This window comes from Lissotriton vulgaris, chromosome 12 (assembly GCF_964263255.1).
Source record: "Lissotriton vulgaris chromosome 12, aLisVul1.2, whole genome shotgun sequence".
Lineage (NCBI taxonomy): Eukaryota > Metazoa > Chordata > Amphibia > Caudata > Salamandridae > Lissotriton > Lissotriton vulgaris.
In genome coordinates, this window is record NC_141700.1 from 446,655,867 (window position 1) to 446,678,430 (window position 22,564).

The 22,564-nt window shown below is 30.1% G+C and overlaps 16 non-coding genes across 16 annotated transcripts; all 16 read right to left on the reverse strand.

The window, feature by feature from the left end:
* Positions 1-469: 469 nt before the first annotated feature.
* Positions 470-542, reverse strand: TRNAP-CGG (transfer RNA proline (anticodon CGG)). Its single transcript has one exon. It is a non-coding gene; the product is annotated as a tRNA-Pro (tRNA).
* Positions 543-1,494: 952 nt separating this feature from the next.
* TRNAT-CGU (transfer RNA threonine (anticodon CGU)) lies at positions 1,495-1,567 on the reverse strand. Its single transcript has one exon. It is a non-coding gene; the product is annotated as a tRNA-Thr (tRNA).
* Positions 1,568-2,513: 946 nt separating this feature from the next.
* Positions 2,514-2,586, reverse strand: TRNAT-UGU (transfer RNA threonine (anticodon UGU)). Its single transcript has one exon. It is a non-coding gene; the product is annotated as a tRNA-Thr (tRNA).
* A 1,963-nt stretch (positions 2,587-4,549) lies between these two features.
* On the reverse strand, positions 4,550-4,622 carry TRNAT-CGU (transfer RNA threonine (anticodon CGU)). Its single transcript has one exon. It is a non-coding gene; the product is annotated as a tRNA-Thr (tRNA).
* Positions 4,623-6,078: 1,456 nt separating this feature from the next.
* TRNAT-AGU (transfer RNA threonine (anticodon AGU)) lies at positions 6,079-6,152 on the reverse strand. Its single transcript has one exon. It is a non-coding gene; the product is annotated as a tRNA-Thr (tRNA).
* Positions 6,153-7,605: 1,453 nt separating this feature from the next.
* On the reverse strand, positions 7,606-7,678 carry TRNAT-CGU (transfer RNA threonine (anticodon CGU)). Its single transcript has one exon. It is a non-coding gene; the product is annotated as a tRNA-Thr (tRNA).
* A 1,966-nt stretch (positions 7,679-9,644) lies between these two features.
* On the reverse strand, positions 9,645-9,717 carry TRNAT-CGU (transfer RNA threonine (anticodon CGU)). The gene has a single exon. It is a non-coding gene; the product is annotated as a tRNA-Thr (tRNA).
* Positions 9,718-12,700: 2,983 nt separating this feature from the next.
* On the reverse strand, positions 12,701-12,773 carry TRNAT-CGU (transfer RNA threonine (anticodon CGU)). Its single transcript has one exon. It is a non-coding gene; the product is annotated as a tRNA-Thr (tRNA).
* A 946-nt stretch (positions 12,774-13,719) lies between these two features.
* TRNAT-UGU (transfer RNA threonine (anticodon UGU)) lies at positions 13,720-13,792 on the reverse strand. Its single transcript has one exon. It is a non-coding gene; the product is annotated as a tRNA-Thr (tRNA).
* A 1,965-nt stretch (positions 13,793-15,757) lies between these two features.
* Positions 15,758-15,830, reverse strand: TRNAT-CGU (transfer RNA threonine (anticodon CGU)). The gene has a single exon. It is a non-coding gene; the product is annotated as a tRNA-Thr (tRNA).
* A 944-nt stretch (positions 15,831-16,774) lies between these two features.
* On the reverse strand, positions 16,775-16,848 carry TRNAT-AGU (transfer RNA threonine (anticodon AGU)). Its single transcript has one exon. It is a non-coding gene; the product is annotated as a tRNA-Thr (tRNA).
* A 1,455-nt stretch (positions 16,849-18,303) lies between these two features.
* Positions 18,304-18,376, reverse strand: TRNAT-CGU (transfer RNA threonine (anticodon CGU)). The gene has a single exon. It is a non-coding gene; the product is annotated as a tRNA-Thr (tRNA).
* A 944-nt stretch (positions 18,377-19,320) lies between these two features.
* Positions 19,321-19,394, reverse strand: TRNAT-AGU (transfer RNA threonine (anticodon AGU)). The gene has a single exon. It is a non-coding gene; the product is annotated as a tRNA-Thr (tRNA).
* A 435-nt stretch (positions 19,395-19,829) lies between these two features.
* On the reverse strand, positions 19,830-19,902 carry TRNAT-UGU (transfer RNA threonine (anticodon UGU)). The gene has a single exon. It is a non-coding gene; the product is annotated as a tRNA-Thr (tRNA).
* Positions 19,903-21,867: 1,965 nt separating this feature from the next.
* TRNAT-AGU (transfer RNA threonine (anticodon AGU)) lies at positions 21,868-21,941 on the reverse strand. The gene has a single exon. It is a non-coding gene; the product is annotated as a tRNA-Thr (tRNA).
* A 435-nt stretch (positions 21,942-22,376) lies between these two features.
* Positions 22,377-22,449, reverse strand: TRNAT-CGU (transfer RNA threonine (anticodon CGU)). The gene has a single exon. It is a non-coding gene; the product is annotated as a tRNA-Thr (tRNA).
* Positions 22,450-22,564: the final 115 nt, after the last annotated feature.

The following is a 22,564-nucleotide window of genomic DNA, read 5'->3' on the forward strand; positions in this document are numbered from 1 at the left end:
AGACAGGCGCTTCAACCAGCTAAGCCACAGCACCCATGTGATTCTTAATTTTGAAACACTTTTCTTTATGGTGTTCAAGGGAATATTGCTTTTTCACTTTCATATTCTTTTCTAAGTTCACACACTTCTCTACTCAAACACTTAAGATGAATGAAGACTCTTCACTTATTCAAAAACACCTCTCTAATTTGAAGTTTACCCTATTCATATCAATTTACAATATACCTTGCTAAAGAATGGATTAGTTGAATTCAACAATAGAGTGATCATTCACCTCTATCTTGTTCTTTGTCATTTTCTTTTCCCTATTTCTGTCAATGCATTCCTACAAAAATCTTCACAATACCAAGCATTTTATTTAATTTTTAAGATAACTTATTCTAAAGTTCATAGAACCAGATGTTTATTCTTAAATTGTATTCAACACTTGTTTGATGAAAATTATTCGGAAAGCATGGAGAAAACAGTTGGGTGCTACTGAGAACTGAACTCAGGATTTCCTGTTTCCGAGACAGGCGCTTTAACCACTAAGCCACAGCACCAACATTCCAACATTAATAGTAAAAAATGCATAAACAATTTATTGTTGATGATGAAAATGTGTTTTCTGCTATATATTCTTCTTTATATGTATTGTAATCTTAAACACGAAAAGATACTCAATCACTACGCAAGGATTAATATGTTTTAATAAACAGGTACTCTTGTAAAACCCAATTTCATTTCTTGAATTCTTTACAATTTTATTCATGAAGGTATTAATATTGCTCAAATCTAGGTAGAAATTTCATCTACGTCTTTCTCATAGATATGTAGTTTTTTTCATTTTGCAATAACAGTATTCATTCTATAATCTTGAAAATACTTGGGTTTTTATAAGGTTTAAGATGATCTTTTCAACAGCAAGATGAATCAGACTTTTATATTTTAATTGTATCGGAATAAGACCTAATGAAAATGATTTGTTATATAACAATGAGAAAAGCAAGGCGCTGCTGAGTTGAACTCAGGATCTCCTGTTTACTAGACAGGCGCTTTAACCAGCTAAGCCACAGCACCCACTTGATTCTTAAATTTGAAACACTTTTCTTTTAGGTGTTCAAGAGAATATTGCTTTTTCACTTTCATATTCTTTTCTAATTTCACACACTTCTCTACTCAAACACTTAAGATGAATGAAGACTCTTCATTTATTCAAAAACACCTCTCTAATTTGAAGTTTACCCTATTCATATCATTTTAAACTATACCTTGCTGAAGAATGGATTAGTTGAATTCAACAATAGAGTGATCATTCACCTCTATCTTGTTCTTTGTCATTTTTTTTTCCCTATTTCAGTCAATGCATTCCTACAAAAATCTTCACAATACCAATCATTTTATTTAATTGTTAAGATAACTTATTCTAAAGTTCATAGAACCAGATGTTTATTCTTAAATTGTATTCAACATGTGTTTGATAAAAATTATTCGGAAAGCATGGAGAAAACAGTTAGGTGCTGCTGAGATTTGAACTCAGGATTTCCTGTTTACGAGACAGGCGCTTTAACCACTAAGCCACAGCACCAACGTTAATAATAAAAAATGCATAAATAATTTATTGTTGATGATGAAAATGTGTTTTCTGCTATAAATTCTTGTTTATATGTATTGTAATCTTAAACACGAAAAGATACTCAATCACTACGCAAGGATTAATATGTTTTAATAAACAGGTACTCTTATAAAACCCAATTTCATTTCTTGAATTCTTTACAATTTTATTCATGAAGGTATTAATATTGCTCAAATCTAGGTAGAAATTTCATCTACGTCTTTCTCATAGATATGTAGTTTTTTTCATTTTGCAATAACTGTATTCATTCTATAATCTTGAAAATTCTTGGCTTTTTATAAGGTTTAAGATGATCTGTTCAACAGTAAGATGAATCAGACTTTTATATTTTAATTGTATCGGAATAAGACCTAATGAAAATGATTTGTTATATAAAAATGAGAAAAGCAAGGCGCTGCTGAGAGTTGAACTCAGGATCTCCTGTTTACTAGGCAGGCGCTTCAACCAGCTAAGCCACAGCACCCACTTGATTCTTAATTTTGAAACACTTTTCTTTATGGTGTTCAAGGGAATATTGCTTTTTCACTTTCATATTCTTTTCTAAGTTCACACACTTCTCTACTCAAACACCTAAGATGAATGAAGACTCTTCATTTATTCAAAAACACCTCTCTAATTTGAAGTTTACCCTATTCATATCATTTTAAACTATACCTTGCTGAAGAATGGATTAGTTGAATTCAACAATAGAGTGATCATTCACCTCTATCTTGTTCTTTGTCATTTTCTTTTCCCTATTTCAGTCAATGCATTCCTACAAAAATCTTCACAATACCAATCATTTTATTTAATTTTTAAGATAACTTATTTTAAAGTTCATAGAACCAGATGTTTATTCTTAAATTGTATTCAACATGTGTTTGATGAAAATTATTCGGAAAGCATGGAGAAAACAGTTAGGTGCTGCTGAGATTTGAACTCAGGATTTCCTGTTTACAAGACAGGCGTTTTAACCACTAAGCCACAGCACCAACGTTAATAGTAAAAAATGCATAAATAATTTATTGTTGATGATGAAAATGTGTTTTCTGCTATAAATTCTTCTTTATATGTATTGTAATCTTAAACACGAAAAGATACTCAATCACTACGCAAGGATTAATATGTTTTAATAAACAGGTACTCTTATAAAACCCAATTTCATTTCTTGAATTCTTTACAATTTTTTTCATGAAGGTATTAATATTGCTCAAATCTAGGTAGAAATTTCATCTACTTCTTTCTCATAGATATGTATTTTTTTCATTTTGCAATAACTGTATTCATTCTATAATCTTGAAAATTCTTGGCTTTTTATAAGGTTTAAGATAATCTGTTCAACAGTAAGATGAATCAGACTTTTATATTTTAATTGTATCAGAATAATACCTAATGAAAATGATTTGTTATATAAAAATGAGAAAAGCAAGGTACTGCTGAGAGTTGAACTCAGGATCTCCTGTTTACTGGACAGTCGCTTTAACCAGCTAAGCCACAGCACCCACTTGATTCTTAATTTTGAAACACTTTTCTTTATGGTGTTCAAGAGAATATTGCTTTTTCACTTTCATATTCTTTTCTAAGTCCACACACTTCTCCACTCAAACACTTAAGATGAATGAAGACTCTTCACTTATTCAAAAACACCTCTCTAATTTGAATTTTACCCTATTCATATAATTTTAAAATATACCTTGCTGAAGAATGGATTAGTTGAATTCAAAAATAGAGTGATCATTCACCTCTATCTTGTTCTTTGTCATTTTCTTTTCCCTATTTCAGTCAATGCCTTCCTACAAAAATCTTCACAATACCAAGCATTTTATTTAATTTTTAAGATAACTTATTCTAAAGTTCATAGAACCAGATGTTTATTCTTAAATTGTATTCAACACTTGTTTGATGAAAATTATTTGGAAAGCATGGAGAAAACAATTAGGTGCTACTGAGATTTGAACTCAGGATTTCCTGTTTACGAGACAGGACCATTACCCACTAAGCCACAGCAACAACGGTAATATTAAAAAAATGCATAAATCATTTATTGTTGATGATGAAAATGTGTTTTCTGCTATAAATTCTTCTTTATATGTATTGTAATCTTAAACACGAAAAGATACTCAATCACTACGCAAGGATTAATATGTTTTAATAAACAGGTACTCTTATAAAACTCAATTTCATTTCTTGAATTCTTTACAATTTTATTCATGAAGGTATTAATATTGCTCAAATCTAGGTAGAAATTTGATCTACGTCTTTCTCATAGATATGTAGTTTTTTTCATTTTGCAATAACAGTATTCATTCTATAATCTTGAAAATACTTGGGTTTTTATAAGGTTTAAGATGATCTTTTCAACAGTAAGATGAATCAGACTTTTATATTTTAATTGTATCGGAATAAGACCTAATGAAAATGATTTGTTATATAACAATGAGAAAAGCAAGGCGCTGCTGAGTTGAACTCAGGATCTCCTGTTTACTAGACAGGCGCTTTAACCAGCTAAGCCACAGCACCCACTTGATTCTTAATTTTGAAACACTTTTCTTTATGGTGTTCAAGAGAATATTGCTTTTTCACTTTCATATTCTTTTCTAATTTCACACACTTCTCTACTCAAACACTTAAGATGAATGAAGACTCTTCATTTATTCAAAAACACCTCTCTAATTTGAAGTTTACCCTATTCATATCATTTTAAACTATACCTTGCTGAAGAATGGATTCGTTGAATTCAACAATAGAGTGATCATTCACCTCTATCTTGTTCTTTGTCATTTTCTTTTCCCTATTTCAGTCAATGCATTCCTACAAAAATCTTCACAATACCAATCATTTTATTTAATTGTTAAGATAACTTATTCTAAAGTTCATAGAACCAGATGTTTATTCTTAAATTGTATTCAACATGTGTTTGATGAAAATTATTCGGAAAGCATGGAGAAAACAGTTAGGTGCTGCTGAGATTTGAACTCAGGATTTCCTGTTTACGAGACAGGCGCTTTAACCACTAAGCCACAGCACCAACGTTAATAGTAAAAAATGCATAAATAATTTATTGTTGATGATGAAAATGTGTTTTCTGCTATAAATTCTTGTTTATATGTATTGTAATCTTAAACACGAAAAGATACTCAATCACTACGCAAGGATTAATATGTTTTAATAAACAGGTACTCTTATAAAACCCAATTTCATTTCTTGAATTCTTTACAATTTTATTCATGAAGGTATTAACATTGCTCAAATCTAGGTAGAAATTTCATCTACGTCTTTCTCATAGATATGTAGTTTTTTTCATTTTGCAATAACTGTATTCATTCTATAATCTTGAAAATTCTTGGCTTTTTATAAGGTTTAAGATGATCTGTTCAACAGTAAGATGAATCAGACTTTTATATTTTAATTTTATCGGAATAAGACCTAATGAAAATAATTTGTTATATAAAAATGAGAAAAGCAAGGCGCTGCTGAGAGTTGAACTCAGGATCTCCTGTTTACTAGGCAGGCGCTTCAACCAGCTAAGCCACAGCACCCACTTGATTCTTAATTTTGAAACACTTTTCTTTATGGTGTTCAAGGGAATATTGCTTTTTCACTTTCATATTCTTTTCTAAGTTCACACACTTCTCTACTCAAACACTTAAGATGAATGAAGACTCTTCACTTATTCAAAAACACCTCTCTAATTTGAAGTTTACCCTATTCATATCAATTTAAAATATACCTTGCTAAAGAATGGATTAGTTGAATTCAACGATAGAGTGATCATTCACCTCTATCTTGTTCTTTGTCATTTTCTTTTCCCTATTTCAGTCAATGCATTCCTACAAAAATCTTCACAATACCAAGCATTTTATTTAATTTTTAAGATAACTTATTCTAAAGTTCATAGAACCAGATGTTTATCCTTAAATTGTATTCAACACTTGTTTGATGAAAATTATTCGGAAAGCATGGAGAAAACAGTTAGGTGCTGCTGAGAATTGAACTCAGGATTTCCTAGTTACGAGACGTGCGCTTTAACCACTAAGCCACAGCACCAACGTTAATCGTAAAAAATGCATAAATAATTTATTGTTGATGATGAAAATGTGTTTTCTGCTATAAATTCTTCTTTATATGTATTGTAATCTTAAACACGAAAAGATACTCAATCACTACGCAAGGATTAATATGTTTTAATAAACAGGTACTCTTATAAAACCCAATTTCATTTCTTGAATTCTTTACAATTTTTTTTCATGAAGGTATTAATATTGCTCAAATCTAGGTAGAAATTTCATCTACGTCTTTCTCATAGATATTTATTTTTTTCATTTTGCAATAACAGTATTCATTCTATAATCTTGAAAATACTTGGGTTTTTATAAGGTTTAAGATGATCTTTTTAACAGTAAGATGAATCAGACTTTTATATTTTAATTGTAACGGAATAAGACCTAATGAAAATGATTTGTTATATAACAATGAGAAAAGCAAGGCGCTGCTGAGAGTTGAACTCAGGATCTCCTGTTTACTAGACAGGCGCTTTAACCAGCTAAGCCACAGCACCCACTTGATTCGTAATTTTGAAACACTTTTCTTTATGGTGTTCAAGAGAATATTGCTTTTTCACTTTCATATTCTTTTCTAAGTTCACACACTTCTGTACTCAAACACTTAAGATGAATGAAGACTCTTCACTTATTCAAAAACACCTATCTAATTTGAAGTTTACCCTATTCATATCATTTTAAAATATACCTTGCTAAAGAATGGATTAGTTGAATTCAACAATAGAGTGATCATTCACCTCTATCTTGTTCTTTTCATTTTCTTTTCCCTATTTCAGTCAATGCATTCCTACAAAAATCTTCACAATACCAAGCATTTTATTTAATTTTTAGGATAACTTATTCTAAAGTTCATAGAACCAGATGTTTATTCTTAAATTTTATTCAACACTTGTTTGATGAAAATTATTCGGAAAGCATGGAAAAAACAGTTAGGTGCTACTGAGATTTTAACTCAGGATTTCCTGTTTACGAGACATGCGCTTTAACCACTAAGCCACAGCACCAACGTTAATAGTAAAAAATGCATAAATAATTTATTGTTGATGATGAAAATGTGTTTTCTGCCATAAATTCTTCTTTATATGTATTGTAGTCTTAAACACGAAAAGATACCCAATCACTACGCAAGGATTAATATGTTTTAATAAACAGGTACTCTTATAAAACCCAATTTCATTTCTTGAATTCTTTACAATTTTTTTCATGAAGGTATTAATATTGCTCAAATCTAGGTAGAAATTTCATCTACGTATTTCTCATAGATATGTAGTTTTTTTCATTTTGCAATAACAGTATTCATTCTATAATCTTGAAAATACTTGGGTTTTTATAAGGTTTAAGATGATCTTTTTAACAGTAAGATGAATCAGACTTTTATATTTTAATTGTATCGGAATAAGACCTAATGAAAATGATTTGTTATATAACAATGAGAAAAGCAAGGCACTGCTGAGAGTTGAACTCAGGATCTCCTGTTTACTAGACAGGCGCTTCAACCAGCTAAGCCACAGCACCCACGTGATTCTTAATTTTGAAACACTTTTCTTTATGGTGTTCAAGGGAATATTGCTTTTTCACTTTCATATTCTTTTCTAAGTTCACACACTTCTCTACTCAAACACTTAAGATGAATGAAGACTCTTCACTTATTCAAAAACACCTCTCTAATTTGAAGTTTACCCTATTCATATCAATTTAAAATATACCTTGCTAAAGAATGGATTAGTTGAATTCAACAATAGAGTGATCATTCACCTCTATCTTGTTCTTTGTCATTTTCTTTTCCCTATTTCTGTCAATGCATTCCTACAAAAATCTTCACAATACCAAGCATTTTATTTAATTTTTAAGATAACTTATTCTAAAGTTCATAGAACCAGATGTTTATTCTTAAATTGTATTCAACACTTGTTTGATGAAAATTATTCGGAAAGCATGGAGAAAACAGTTAGGTGCTGCTGAGATTTGAACTCAGGATTTCCTGTTTACGAGACAGGCGCTTTAACCACTAAGCCACAGCACCAACGTTAATAGTAAAAAATGCATAAATAATTTATTGTTGATGATGAAAATGTGTTTTCTGCTATAAATTCTTGTTTATATGTATTGTAATCTTAAACACGAAAAGATACTCAATCACTACGCAAGGATTAATATGTTTTAATAAACAGGTACTCTTATAAAACCCAATTTCATTTCTTGAATTCTTTACAATTTTATTCATGAAGGTATTAATATTGCTCAAATCTAGGTAGAAATTTCATCTACGTCTTTCTCATAGATATGTAGTTTTTTTCATTTTGCAATAACAGTATTCATTCTATAATCTTGAAAATACTAGGGTTTTTATAAGGTTTAAGATGATCTTTTCAACAGTAAGATGAATCAGACTTTTATATTTTAATTGTATCGGAATAAGACCTAATGAAATTGATTTGTTATATAACAATGAGAAAAGCAAGGCACTGCTTAGAGTTGAACTCAGGATCTCCTGTTTACTGGACAGTCGCTTTAACCAGCTAAGCCACAGCACCCACTTGATTCTTAATTTTGAAACACTTTTCTTTATGGTGTTCAAGAGAATATTGCTTTTTCACTTTCATATTCTTTTCTAAGTCCACACACTTCTCCACTCAAACACTTAAGATGAATGAAGACTCTTCACTTATTCAAAAACACCTCTCTAATTTGAATTTTACCCTATTCATATCATTTTAAAATATACCTTGCTGAAGAATGGATTAGTTGAATTCAAAAATAGAGTGATCATTCACCTCTATCTTGTTCTTTGTCATTTTCTTTTCCCTATTTCAGTCAATGCCTTCCTACAAAAATCTTCACAATACCAAGCATTTTATTTAATTTTTAAGATAACTTATTCTAAAGTTCATAGAACCAGATGTTTATTCTTAAATTGTATTCAACACTTGTTTGATGAAAATTATTCGGAAAGCATGGAGAAAACAGTTAGGTGCTGCTGAGAATTGAACTCAGGATTTCCTAGTTACGAGACATGCGCTTTAACCACTAAGCCACAGCACCAACGTTAATCGTAAAAAATGCATAAATAATTTATTGTTGATGATGAAAATGTGTTTTCTGCTATAAATTCTTCTTTATATGTATTGTAATCTTAAACACGAAAAGATACTCAATCACTACGCAAGGATTAATATGTTTTAATAAACAGGTACTCTTATAAAACCCAATTTCATTTCTTGAATTCTTTACAATTTTTTTTCATGAAGGTATTAATATTGCTCAAATCTAGGTAGAAATTTCATCTACGTCTTTCTCATAGATATGTAGTTTTTTTCATTTTGCAATAACAGTATTCATTCTATAATCTTGAAAATACTAGGGTTTTTATAAGGTTTAAGATGATCTTTTCAACAGTAAGATGAATCAGACTTTTATATTTTAATTGTATCGGAATAAGACCTAATGAAATTGATTTGTTATATAACAATGAGAAAAGCAAGGCACTGCTTAGAGTTGAACTCAGGATCTCCTGTTTACTGGACAGTCGCTTTAACCAGCTAAGCCACAGCACCCACTTGATTCTTAATTTTGAAACACTTTTCTTTATGGTGTTCAAGAGAATATTGCTTTTTCACTTTCATATTCTTTTCTAAGTCCACACACTTCTCCACTCAAACACTTAAGATGAATGAAGACTCTTCACTTATTCAAAAACACCTCTCTAATTTGAATTTTACCCTATTCATATCATTTTAAAATATACCTTGCTGAAGAATGGATTAGTTGAATTCAAAAATAGAGTGATCATTCACCTCTATCTTGTTCTTTGTCATTTTCTTTTCCCTATTTCAGTCAATGCCTTCCTACAAAAATCTTCACAATACCAAGCATTTTATTTAATTTTTAAGATAACTTATTCTAAAATTCATAGAACCAGATGTTTATTCTTAAATTGTATTCAACACTTGTTTGATGAAAATTATTTGGAAAGCATGGAGAAAACAATTAGGTGCTACTGAGATTTGAACTCAGGATTTCCTGTTTACGAGACAGGCGCTTTAACCACTAAGCCACAGCACCAACGTTAATAGTAAAAAATGCATAAATAATTTATTGTTGATGATGAAAATGTGTTTTCTGCTATAAATTCTTGTTTATATGTATTGTAATCTTAAACACGAAAAGATACTCAATCACTACGCAAGGATTAATATGTTTTAATAAACAGGTACTCTTATAAAACCCAATTTCATTTCTTGAATTCTTTACAATTTTATTCATGAAGGTATTAACATTGCTCAAATCTAGGTAGAAATTTCATCTACGTCTTTCTCATAGATATGTAGTTTTTTTCATTTTGCAATAACTGTATTCATTCTATAATCTTGAAAATTCTTGGCTTTTTATAAGGTTTAAGATGATCTGTTCAACAGTAAGATGAATCAGACTTTTATATTTTAATTTTATCGGAATAAGACCTAATGAAAATAATTTGTTATATAAAAATGAGAAAAGCAAGGCGCTGCTGAGAGTTGAACTCAGGATCTCCTGTTTACTAGGCAGGCGCTTCAACCAGCTAAGCCACAGCACCCACTTGATTCTTAATTTTGAAACACTTTTCTTTATGGTGTTCAAGGGAATATTGCTTTTTCACTTTCATATTCTTTTCTAAGTTCACACACTTCTCTACTCAAACACTTAAGATGAATGAAGACTCTTCACTTATTCAAAAACACCTCTCTAATTTGAAGTTTACCCTATTCATATCAATTTAAAATATACCTTGCTAAAGAATGGATTAGTTGAATTCAACGATAGAGTGATCATTCACCTCTATCTTGTTCTTTGTCATTTTCTTTTCCCTATTTCAGTCAATGCATTCCTACAAAAATCTTCACAATACCAAGCATTTTATTTAATTTTTAAGATAACTTATTCTAAAGTTCATATAACCAGATGTTTATTCTTAAATTGTATTCAACACTTGTTTGATGAAAATTATTCGGAAAGCATGGAGAAAACAGTTAGGTGCTGCTGAGAATTGAACTCAGGATTTCCTAGTTACGAGACATGCGCTTTAACCACTAAGCCACAGCACCAACATTAATCGTAAAAAATGCATAAATAATTTATTGTTGATGATGAAAATGTGTTTTCTGCCATAAATTCTTCTTTATATGTATTGTAGTCTTAAACACGAAAAGATACCCAATCACTACGCAAGGATTAATATGTTTTAATAAACAGGTACTCTTATAAAACCCAATTTCATTTCTTGAATTCTTTACAATTTTTTTCATGAAGGTATTAATATTGCTCAAATCTAGGTAGAAATTTCATCTACGTATTTCTCATAGATATGTAGTTTTTTTCATTTTGCAATAACAGTATTCATTCTATAATCTTGAAAATACTTGGGTTTTTATAAGGTTTAAGATGATCTTTTTAACAGTAAGATGAATCAGACTTTGATATTTTAATTGTATCGGAATAAGACCTAATGAAAATGATTTGTTATATAACAATGAGAAAAGCAAGGCACTGCTGAGAGTTGAACTCAGGATCTCCTGTTTACTAGACAGGCGCTTCAACCAGCTAAGCCACAGCACCCACGTGATTCTTAATTTTGAAACACTTTTCTTTATGGTGTTCAAGGGAATATTGCTTTTTCACTTTCATATTCTTTTCTAAGTTCACACACTTCTCTACTCAAACACTTAAGATGAATGAAGACTCTTCACTTATTCAAAAACACCTCTCTAATTTGAAGTTTACCCTATTCATATCATTTTAAAATATACCTTGCTAAAGAATGGATTAGTTGAATTCAACAATAGAGTGATCATTCACCTCTATCTTGTTCTTTTCATTTTCTTTTCCCTATTTCAGTCAATGCATTCCTACAAAAATCTTCACAATACCAAGCATTTTATTTAATTTTTAAGATAACTTATTCTAAAGTTCATAGAACCAGATGTTTATTCTTAAATTTTATTCAACACTTGTTTGATGAAAATTATTCGGAAAGCATGGAAAAAACAGTTAGGTGCTACTGAGATTTTAACTCAGGATTTCCTGTTTACGAGACATGCGCTTTAACCACTAAGCCACAGCACCAACGTTAATAGTAAAAAATGCATAAATAATTTATTGTTGATGATGAAAATGTGTTTTCTGCCATAAATTCTTCTTTATATGTATTGTAGTCTTAAACACGAAAAGATACCCAATCACTACGCAAGGATTAATATGTTTTAATAAACAGGTACTCTTATAAAACCCAATTTCATTTCTTGAATTCTTTACAATTTTTTTCATGAAGGTATTAATATTGCTCAAATCTAGGTAGAAATTTCATCTACGTATTTCTCATAGATATGTAGTTTTTTTCATTTTGCAATAACAGTATTCATTCTATAATCTTGAAAATACTTGGGTTTTTATAAGGTTTAAGATGATCTTTTTAACAGTAAGATGAATCAGACTTTTATATTTTAATTGTATCGGAATAAGACCTAATGAAAATGATTTGTTATATAACAATGAGAAAAGCAAGGCACTGCTGAGAGTTGAACTCAGGATCTCCTCTTTACTAGACAGGCGCTTCAACCAGCTAAGCCACAGCACCCACGTGATTCTTAATTTTGAAACACTTTTCTTTATGGTGTTCAAGGGAATATTGCTTTTTCACTTTCATATTCTTTTCTAAGTTCACACACTTCTCTACTCAAACACTTAAGATGAATGAAGACTCTTCACTTATTCAAAAACACCTCTCTAATTTGAAGTTTACCCTATTCATATCAATTTAAAATATACCTTGCTAAAGAATGGATTAGTTGAATTCAACAATAGAGTGATCATTCACCTCTATCTTGTTCTTTGTCATTTTCTTTTCCCTATTTCTGTCAATGCATTCCTACAAAAATCTTCACAATACCAAGCATTTTATTTAATTTTTAAGATAACTTATTCTAAAGTTCATAGAACCAGATGTTTATTCTTAAATTGTATTCAACACTTGTTTGATGAAAATTATTCGGAAAGCATGGAGAAAACAGTTAGGTGCTGCTGAGATTTGAACTCAGGATTTCCTGTTTACGAGACAGGCGCTTTAACCACTAAGCCACAGCACCAACGTTAATAGTAAAAAATGCATAAATAATTTATTGTTGATGATGAAAATGTGTTTTCTGCTATAAATTCTTGTTTATATGTATTGTAATCTTAAACACGAAAAGATACTCAATCACTACGCAAGGATTAATATGTTTTAATAAACAGGTACTCTTATAAAACCCAATTTCATTTCTTGAATTCTTTACAATTTTATTCATGAAGGTATTAATATTGCTCAAATCTAGGTAGAAATTTCATCTACGTCTTTCTCATAGATATGTAGTTTTTTTCATTTTGCAATAACTGTATTCATTCAATAATCTTGAAAATTCTTGGCTTTTTATAAGGTTTAAGATGATCTGTTCAACAGTAAGATGAATCAGACTTTTATATTTTAATTGTATCGGAATAAGACCTAATGAAAATGATTTGTTATATAAAAATGAGAAAAGCAAGGCGCTGCTGAGAGTTGAACTCAGAATCTCCTGTTTACTAGGCAGGCGCTTCAACCAGCTAAGCCACAGCACCCACTTGATTCTTAATTTTGAAACACTTTTCTTTATGGTGTTCAAGGGAATATTGCTTTTTCACTTTCATATTCTTTTCTAAGTTCACACACTTCTCTACTCAAACACTTAAGATGAATGAAGACTCTTCATTTATTCAAAAACACCTCTCTAATTTGAAGTTTACCCTATTCATATCATTTTAAACTATACCTTGCTGAAGAATGGATTAGTTGAATTCAACAATAGAGTGATCATTCACCTCTATCTTGTTCTTTGTCATTTTCTTTTCCCTATTTCAGTCAATGCATTCCTACAAAAATCTTCACAATACCAATCATTTTATTTAATTTTTAAGATAACTTATTTTAAAGTTCATAGAACCAGATGTTTATTCTTAAATTGTATTCAACATGTGTTTGATGAAAATTATTCGGAAAGCATGGAGAAAACAGTTAGGTGCTGCTGAGATTTGAACTCAGGATTTCCTGTTTACAAGACAGGCGTTTTAACCACTAAGCCACAGCACCAACGTTAATAGTAAAAAATGCATAAATAATTTATTGTTGATGATAAAAATGTGTTTTCTGCTATAAATTCTTCTTTATATGTATTGTAATCTTAAACACGAAAAGATACTCAATCACTACGCAAGGATTAATATGTTTTAATAAACAGGTACTCTTATAAAACCCAATTTCATTTCTTGAATTCTTTACAATTTTTTTCATGAAGGTATTAATATTGCTCAAATCTAGGTAGAAATTTCATCTACTTCTTTCTCATAGATATGTATTTTTTTCATTTTGCAATAACTGTATTCATTCTATAATCTTGAAAATTCTTGGCTTTTTATAAGGTTTAAGATAATCTGTTCAACAGTAAGATGAATCAGACTTTTATATTTTAATTGTATCGGAATAATACCTAATGAAAATGATTTGTTATATAAAAATGAGAAAAGCAAGGTACTGCTGAGAGTTGAACTCAGGATCTCCTGTTTACTGGACAGTCGCTTTAACCAGCTAAGCCACAGCACCCACTTGATTCTTAATTTTGAAACACTTTTCTTTATGGTGTTCAAGAGAATATTGCTTTTTCACTTTCATATTCTTTTCTAAGTCCACACACTTCTCCACTCAAACACTTAAGATGAATGAAGACTCTTCACTTATTCAAAAACACCTCTCTAATTTGAATTTTACCCTATTCATATCATTTTAAAATATACCTTGCTGAAGAATGGATTAGTTGAATTCAAAAATAGAGTGATCATTCACCTCTATCTTGTTCTTTGTCATTTTCTTTTCCCTATTTCAGTCAATGCATTCCTACAAAAATCTTCACAATACCAAGCATTTTATTTAATTTTTAAGATAACTTATTCTAAAGTTCATAGAACCAGATGTTTATTCTTAAATTGTATTCAACACTTGTTTGATGAAAATTATTTGGAAAGCATGGAGAAAACAATTAGGTGCTACTGAGATTTGAACTCAGGATTTCCTGTTTACGAGACAGGAGCATTAACTACTAAGCCACAGCAACAACGGTAATATTAAAAAAATGCATAAATCATTTATTGTTGATGATGAAAATGTGTTTTCTGCTATAAATTCTTCTTTATATGTATTGTAATCTTAAACACGAAAAGATACTCAATCACTACGCAAGGATTAATATGTTTTAATAAACAGGTACTCTTATAAAACTCAATTTCATTTCTTGAATTCTTTACAATTTTATTCATGAAGGTATTAATATTGCTCAAATCTAGGTAGAAATTTAATCTACGTCTTTCTCATAGATATGTATTTTTTTTTATTTTGCAATAACAGTATTCATTCTATAATCTTGAAAATACTTGGGTTTTTATAAGGTTTAAGATGATCTTTTTAACAGTAAGATGAATCAGACTTTTATATTTTAATTGTATCGGAATAAGACCTAATGAAAATGATTTGTTATATAACAATGAGAAAAGCAAGGCACTGCTTAGAGTTGAACTCAGGATCTCCTGTTTACTGGACAGTCGCTTTAACCAGCTAAGCCACAGCACCCACTTGATTCTTAATTTTGAAACACTTTTCTTTATGGTGTTCAAGAGAATATTGCTTTTTCCCTTTCATATTCTTTTCTAAGTTCACACACTTGTCCACTCAAACACTTAAGATGAATGAAGACTCTTCACTTATTCAAAAACACCTCTCTAATTTGAAGGTTACCCTATTCATATCATTTTAAAATATACCTTGCTAAAGAATGGATTAGTTGAATTCAACGATAGAGTGATCATTCACCTCTATCTTGTTCTTTGTCATTTTCTTTTCCCTATTTCAGTCAATGCATTCCTACAAAAATCTTCACAATACCAAGCATTTTATTTAATTTTTAAGATAACTTATTCTAAAGTTCATAGAACCAGATGTTTATTCTTAAATTGTATTCAACATGTGTTTGATAAAAATTATTCGGAAAGCATGGAGAAAACAGTTAGGTGCTGCTGAGATTTGAACTCAGGATTTCCTGTTTACGAGACAGGCGTTTTAACCACTAAGCCACAGCACCAACGTTAATAGTAAAAAATGCATAAATAATTTATTGTTGATGATGAAAATGTGTTTTCTGCTATAAATTCTTCTTTATATGTATTGTAATCTTAAACAGGAAAAGATACTCAATCACTACGCAAGGATTAATATGTTTTAATAAACAGGTACTCTTATAAAACCCATTTCATTTCTTCAATTCTTTACAATTTTTTTCATGAAGGTATTAATATTGCTCAAATCTAGGTAGAAATTTCATCTACTTCTTTCTCATAGATATGTATTTTTTTCATTTTGCAATAACTGTATTCATTCTATAATCTTGAAAATTCTTGGCTTTTTATAAGGTTTAAGATGATCTGTTCAACAGTAAGATGAATCAGACTTTTATATTTTAATTGTATCGGAATAAGCCCTAATGAAAATGATTTGTTATATAACAATGAGAAAAGCAAGGCACTGCTGAGAGTTGAACTCAGGATCTCCTGTTTACTAGACAGGCGCTTTAACTAGCTAAGCCACAGCACCCACTTGATTCTTAATTTTGAAACACTTTTCTTTATGGTGTTCAAGAGAATATTGCTTTTTCACTTTCATATTCTTTTCTAAGTCCACACACTTCTCCACTCAAACACTTAAGATGAATGAAGACTCTTCCCTTATTCAAAAACACCTCTCTAATTTGAATTTTATCCTATTCATATCATTTTAAAATATACCTTGCTGAAGAATGGATTAGTTGAATTCAAAAATAGAGTGATCATTCACTTCTATCTTGTTCTTTGTCATTTTCTTTTCCCTATTTCAGTCAATGCATTCCTACAAAAATCTTCACAATACCAAGCATTTTATTTAATTTTTAAGATAACTTATTCTAAAGTTCATAGAACCAGATGTTTATTCTTAAATTGTATTCAACACTTGTTTGATGAAAATTATTTGGAAAGCATGTAGAAAACAATTAGGTGCTGCTGAGAATTGAACTCAGGATTTCCTGTTTACTAGACAGGCGCTTTAACCAGCTAAGCCACAGCACCCACTTGATTCTTAATTTTGAAACACTTTTCTTTATGGTTTTCAAGAGAATATTGCTTTTTCCCTTTCATATTCTTTTCTAAGTTCACACACTTCTCCACTCAAACACTTAAGATGAATGAAGACTCTTCACTTATTCAAAAACACCTCTCTAATTTGAAGTTTACCCTATCCATATCATTTTAAAATATACCTTGCTAAAGAATGGATTCGTTGAATTCAACGATAGAGTGATCATTCACCTCTATCTTGTTCTTTGTCATTTTCTTTTCCCTATTTCAGTCAATGCATTCCTACAAAAATCTTCACAATACCAAGCATTTTATTTAATTTTTAAGATAACTTATTCTAAAGTTCATAGAACCAGATGTTTATTCTTAAATTGTATTCAACACTTGTTTGATGAAAATTATTCGGAAAGCATGGAGAAAACAGTTAGGTGCTGCTGAGATTTGAACTCAGGATTTCCTGTTTACGAGACAGGAGCATTAACTACTAAGCCACAGCAACAACGGTAATATTAAAAAAATGCATAAATCATTTATTGTTGATGATGAAAATGTGTTTTCTGCTATAAATTCTTCTTTATATGTATTGTAATCTTAAACACGAAAAGATACTCAATCACTACGCAAGGATTAATATGTTTTAATAAACAGGTACTCTTATAAAACTCAATTTCATTTCTTGAATTCTTTACAATTTTATTCATGAAGGTATTAATATTGCTCAAATCTAGGTAGAAATTTAATCTACGTCTTTCTCATAGATATGTATTTTTTTTTATTTTGCAATAACAGTATTCATTCTATAATCTTGAAAATACTTGGGTTTTTATAAGGTTTAAGATGATCTTTTTAACAGTAAGATGAATCAGACTTTTATATTTTAATTGTATCGGAATAAGACCTAATGAAAATGATTTGTTATATAACAATGAGAAAAGCAAGGCGCTGCGGGGAGTTGAACTCAGGATTTCCTGTTTACTATACTGGCGCTTTAACCAGCTAAGCCACAGCACCCACTTGATTCTTAGTTTTGAAACACTTTTCTTTATGGTGTTCAAGAGAATATTGCTTTTTCCCTTTCATATTCTTTTCTAAGTTCACACACTTGTCCACTCAAACACTTAAGATGAATGAAGACTCTTCACTTATTCAAAAACACCTCTCTAATTTGAAGTTTACCCTATTCATATCATTTTAAAATATACCTTGCTAAAGAATGGATTAGTTGAATTCAACGATAGAGTGATCATTCACCTCTATCTTGTTCTTTGTCATTTTCTTTTCCCTATTTCAGTCAATGCATTCCTACAAAAATCTTCACAATACCAAGCATTTTATTTAATTTTTAAGATAACTTATTCTAAAGTTCATAGAACCAGATGTTTATTCTTAAATTGTATTCAACATGTGTTTGATAAAAATTATTCGGAAAGCATGGAGAAAACAGTTAGGTGCTGCTGAGATTTGAACTCAGGATTTCCTGTTTACGAGACAGGCGTTTTAACCACTAAGCCACAGCACCAACGTTAATAGTAAAAAATGCATAAATAATTTATTGTTGATGATGAAAATGTGTTTTCTGCTATAAATTCTTCTTTATATGTATTGTAATCTTAAACAGGAAAAGATACTCAATCACTACGCAAGGATTAATATGTTTTAATAAACAGGTACTCTTATAAAACCCATTTCATTTCTTCAATTCTTTACAATTTTTTTCATGAAGGTATTAATATTGCTCAAATCTAGGTAGAAATTTCATCTACTTCTTTCTCATAGATATGTATTTTTTTCATTTTGCAATAACTGTATTCATTCTATAATCTTGAAAATTCTTGGCTTTTTATAAGGTTTAAGATGATCTGTTCAACAGTAAGATGAATCAGACTTTTATATTTTAATTGTATCGGAATAAGCCCTAATGAAAATGATTTGTTATATAACAATGAGAAAAGCAAGGCACTGCTGAGAGTTGAACTCAGGATCTCCTGTTTACTAGACAGGCGCTTTAACTAGCTAAGCCACAGCACCCACTTGATTCTTAATTTTGAAACACTTTTCTTTATGGTGTTCAAGAGAATATTGCTTTTTCACTTTCATATTCTTTTCTAAGTCCACACACTTCTCCACTCAAACACTTAAGATGAATGAAGACTCTTCCCTTATTCAAAAACACCTCTCTAATTTGAATTTTATCCTATTCATATCATTTTAAAATATACCTTGCTGAAAAATGGATTAGTTGAATTCAAAAATAGAGTGATCATTCACTTCTATCTTGTTCTTTGTCATTTTCTTTTCCCTATTTCAGTCAATGCATTCCTACAAAAATCTTCACAATACCAAGCATTTTATTTAATTTTTAAGATAACTTATTCTAAAGTTCATAGAACCAGATGTTTATTCTTAAATTGTATTCAACACTTGTTTGATGAAAATTATTTGGAAAGCATGTAGAAAACAATTAGGTGCTGCTGAGAATTGAACTCAGGATTTCCTGTTTACTAGACAGGCGCTTTAACCAGCTAAGCCACAGCACCCACTTGATTCTTAATTTTGAAACACTTTTCTTTATGGTTTTCAAGAGAATATTGCTTTTTCCCTTTCATATTCTTTTCTAAGTTCACACACTTCTCCACTCAAACACTTAAGATGAATGAAGACTCTTCACTTATTCAAAAACACCTCTCTAATTTGAAGTTCACCCTATCCATATCATTTTAAAATATACCTTGCTAAAGAATGGATTCGTTGAATTCAACGATAGAGTGATCATTCACCTCTATCTTGTTCTTTGTCATTTTCTTTTCCCTATTTCAGTCAATGCATTCCTACAAAAATCTTCACAATACCAAGCATTTTATTTAATTTTTAAGATAACTTATTCTAAAGTTCATAGAACCAGATGTTTATTCTTAAATTGTATTCAACACTTGTTTGATGAAAATTATTCGGAAAGCATGGAGAAAACAGTTAGGTGCTGCTGAGATTTGAACTCAGGATTTCCTGTTTACAAGACAGGAGCTTTAACCACTAAACCACAGCACCAACGGTAATATTAAAAAAATGCATAAATCATTTATTGTTGATGATGAAAATGTGTTTTCTGCTATAAATTCTTCTTTATATGTATTGTAATCTTAAACACGAAAAGATACTCAATCACTACGCAAGGATTAATATGTTTTAATAAACAGGTACTCTTATAAAACTCAATTTCATTTCTTGAATTCTTTACAATTTTATTCATGAAGGTATTAATATTGCTCAAATCTAGGTAGATATTTCATCTACGTCTTTCTCATAGATATGTATTTTTTTTCATTTTGCAATAACAGTATTCATTCTATAATCTTGAAAATACTTGGGTTTTTATAAGGTTTAAGATGATCTTTTTAACAGTAAGATGAATCAGACTTTTATATTTAAATTGTATCGGAATAAGACCTAATGAAAATGATTTGTTTTATAACAATGAGAAAAGCAAGGCGCTGCTGGGAGTTGAACTCAGGATCTCCTGTTTACTATACAGGCGCTTTAACCAGCTAAGCCACAGCACCCACTTGATTCTTAATTTTGAAACACTTTTCTTTATGGTGTTCAAGAGAATATTGCTTTTTCCCTTTCATATTCTTTTCTAAGTTCACACACTTCTTCACTCAAACACTTAAGATGAATGAAGACTCTTCACTTATTCAAAAACACCTCTCTAATTTGAAGTTTACCCTATTCATATCATTTTAAAATATACCTTGCTAAAGAATGGATTAGTTGAATTCAACGATAGAGTGATCATTCACCTCTATCTTGTTCTTTGTCATTTTCTTTTCCCTATTTCAGTCAATGCATTCCTACAAAAATCTTCACAATACCAAGCATTTTATTTATTTTTTAAGATAACTTCTTCTAAAGTTCATAGAACCAGATGTTTATTCTTAAATTGTATTCAACACTTGTTTGATGAAAATTATTCGGAAAGCATGGAGAAAACACTTCGGTGCTGCTGAGAATTGAACTCAGGATTTCCTGTTTACGAGACAGGCGCTTCAACCACTAAGCAACAGCAGCAACGTTAATAGTAAAAAATGCATAAATAATTTATTGTTGATGATGAAAATGTGTTTTCTGCTATAAATTCTTCTTTATATGTATTGTGATCTTAAACACGAAAAGATACTCAATCACTACGCAAGGATTAATATGTTTTAATAAACAGGTACTCTTATAAAACCCAATTTCATTTCTTGAATTCTTTACAATTTTTTTCATGAAGGTATTAATATTGCTCAAATCTAGGTAGAAATTTAATCTACTTCTTTCTCATAGATATGTATTTTTTTCATTTTGCAATAACTGTATTCATTCTATAATCTTGAAAATTCTTGGCTTTTTATAAGGTTTAAGATGATCTGTTCAACAGTAAGATGAATCAGACTTTTATATTTTAATTGTATCGGAATAAGACCTAATGAAAATGATTTGTTATATAACAATGAGAAAAGCAAGGCACTGCTGAGAGTTAAACTCAGGATCTCCTGTTTACTAGACAGGCACTTTAACTAGCTAAGCCACAGCACCCACTTGATTCTTAATTTTGAAACACTTTTCTTTATGGTGTTCAAGAGAATATTGCTTTTTCACTTTCATATTCTTTTCTAAGTCCACACACTTCTCCACTCAAACACTTAAGATGAATGAAGACTCTTCACTTATTCAAAAACACCTCTCTAATTTGAATTTTACGCCATTCATATCATTTTAAAATATACCTTGCTGAAGAATGGATTAGTTGAATTCAAAAATAGAGTGATCATTCACCTCTATCTTGTTCTTTGTCATTTTCTTTTCCCTATTTCAGTCAATGCATTCCTACAAAAATCTTCACAATACCAAGCATTTTATTTAATTTTTAAGATAACTTATTCTAAAGTTCATAGAACCAGATGTTTATTCTTAAATTGTATTCAACACTTGTTTGATGAAAATGATTTGGAAAGCATGGAGAAAACAATTAGGTGCTGCTGAGAATTGAACTCAGGATTTCCTGTTTACTAGACAGGCGCTTTAACCAGCTAAGCCACAGCACCCACTTGATTCTTAATTTTGAAACACTTTTCTTTATGGTGTTCAAGAGAATATTGCTTTTTCCCTTGCATATTCTTTTCTAAGTTCACACACTTCTCCACTCAAACACTTAAGATGAATGAAGACTCTTCACTTATTCAAAAACACCTCTCTAATTTGAAGTTCACCCTATTCATATCATTTTAAAATATACCTTGCTAAAGAATGGATTAGTTGAATTCAACGATAGAGTGATCATTCACCTCTATCTTGTTCTTTGTCATTTTCTTTTCCCTATTTCAGTCAATGCATTCCTACAAAAATCTTCACAATACCAAGCATTTTATTTAATTTTTAAGATAACTTATTCTAAAGTTCATAGAACCAGATGTTTATTCTTAAATTGTATTCAACACTTGTTTGATGAAAATTATTCGGAAAGCATGGAGAAAACAGTTAGGTGCTGCTGAGAGTTGAACTCAGGATTTCCTGTTTACGAGACAGGCGCTTTAACCACTAAGCCACAGCACCAATGTTAATCGTAAAAAATGCATAAATAATTTATTGTTGATGATGAAAATGTGTTTTCTGGTATAAATTCTTCTTTATATGTATTGTAATCTTAAACACGAAAAGATACTCAATC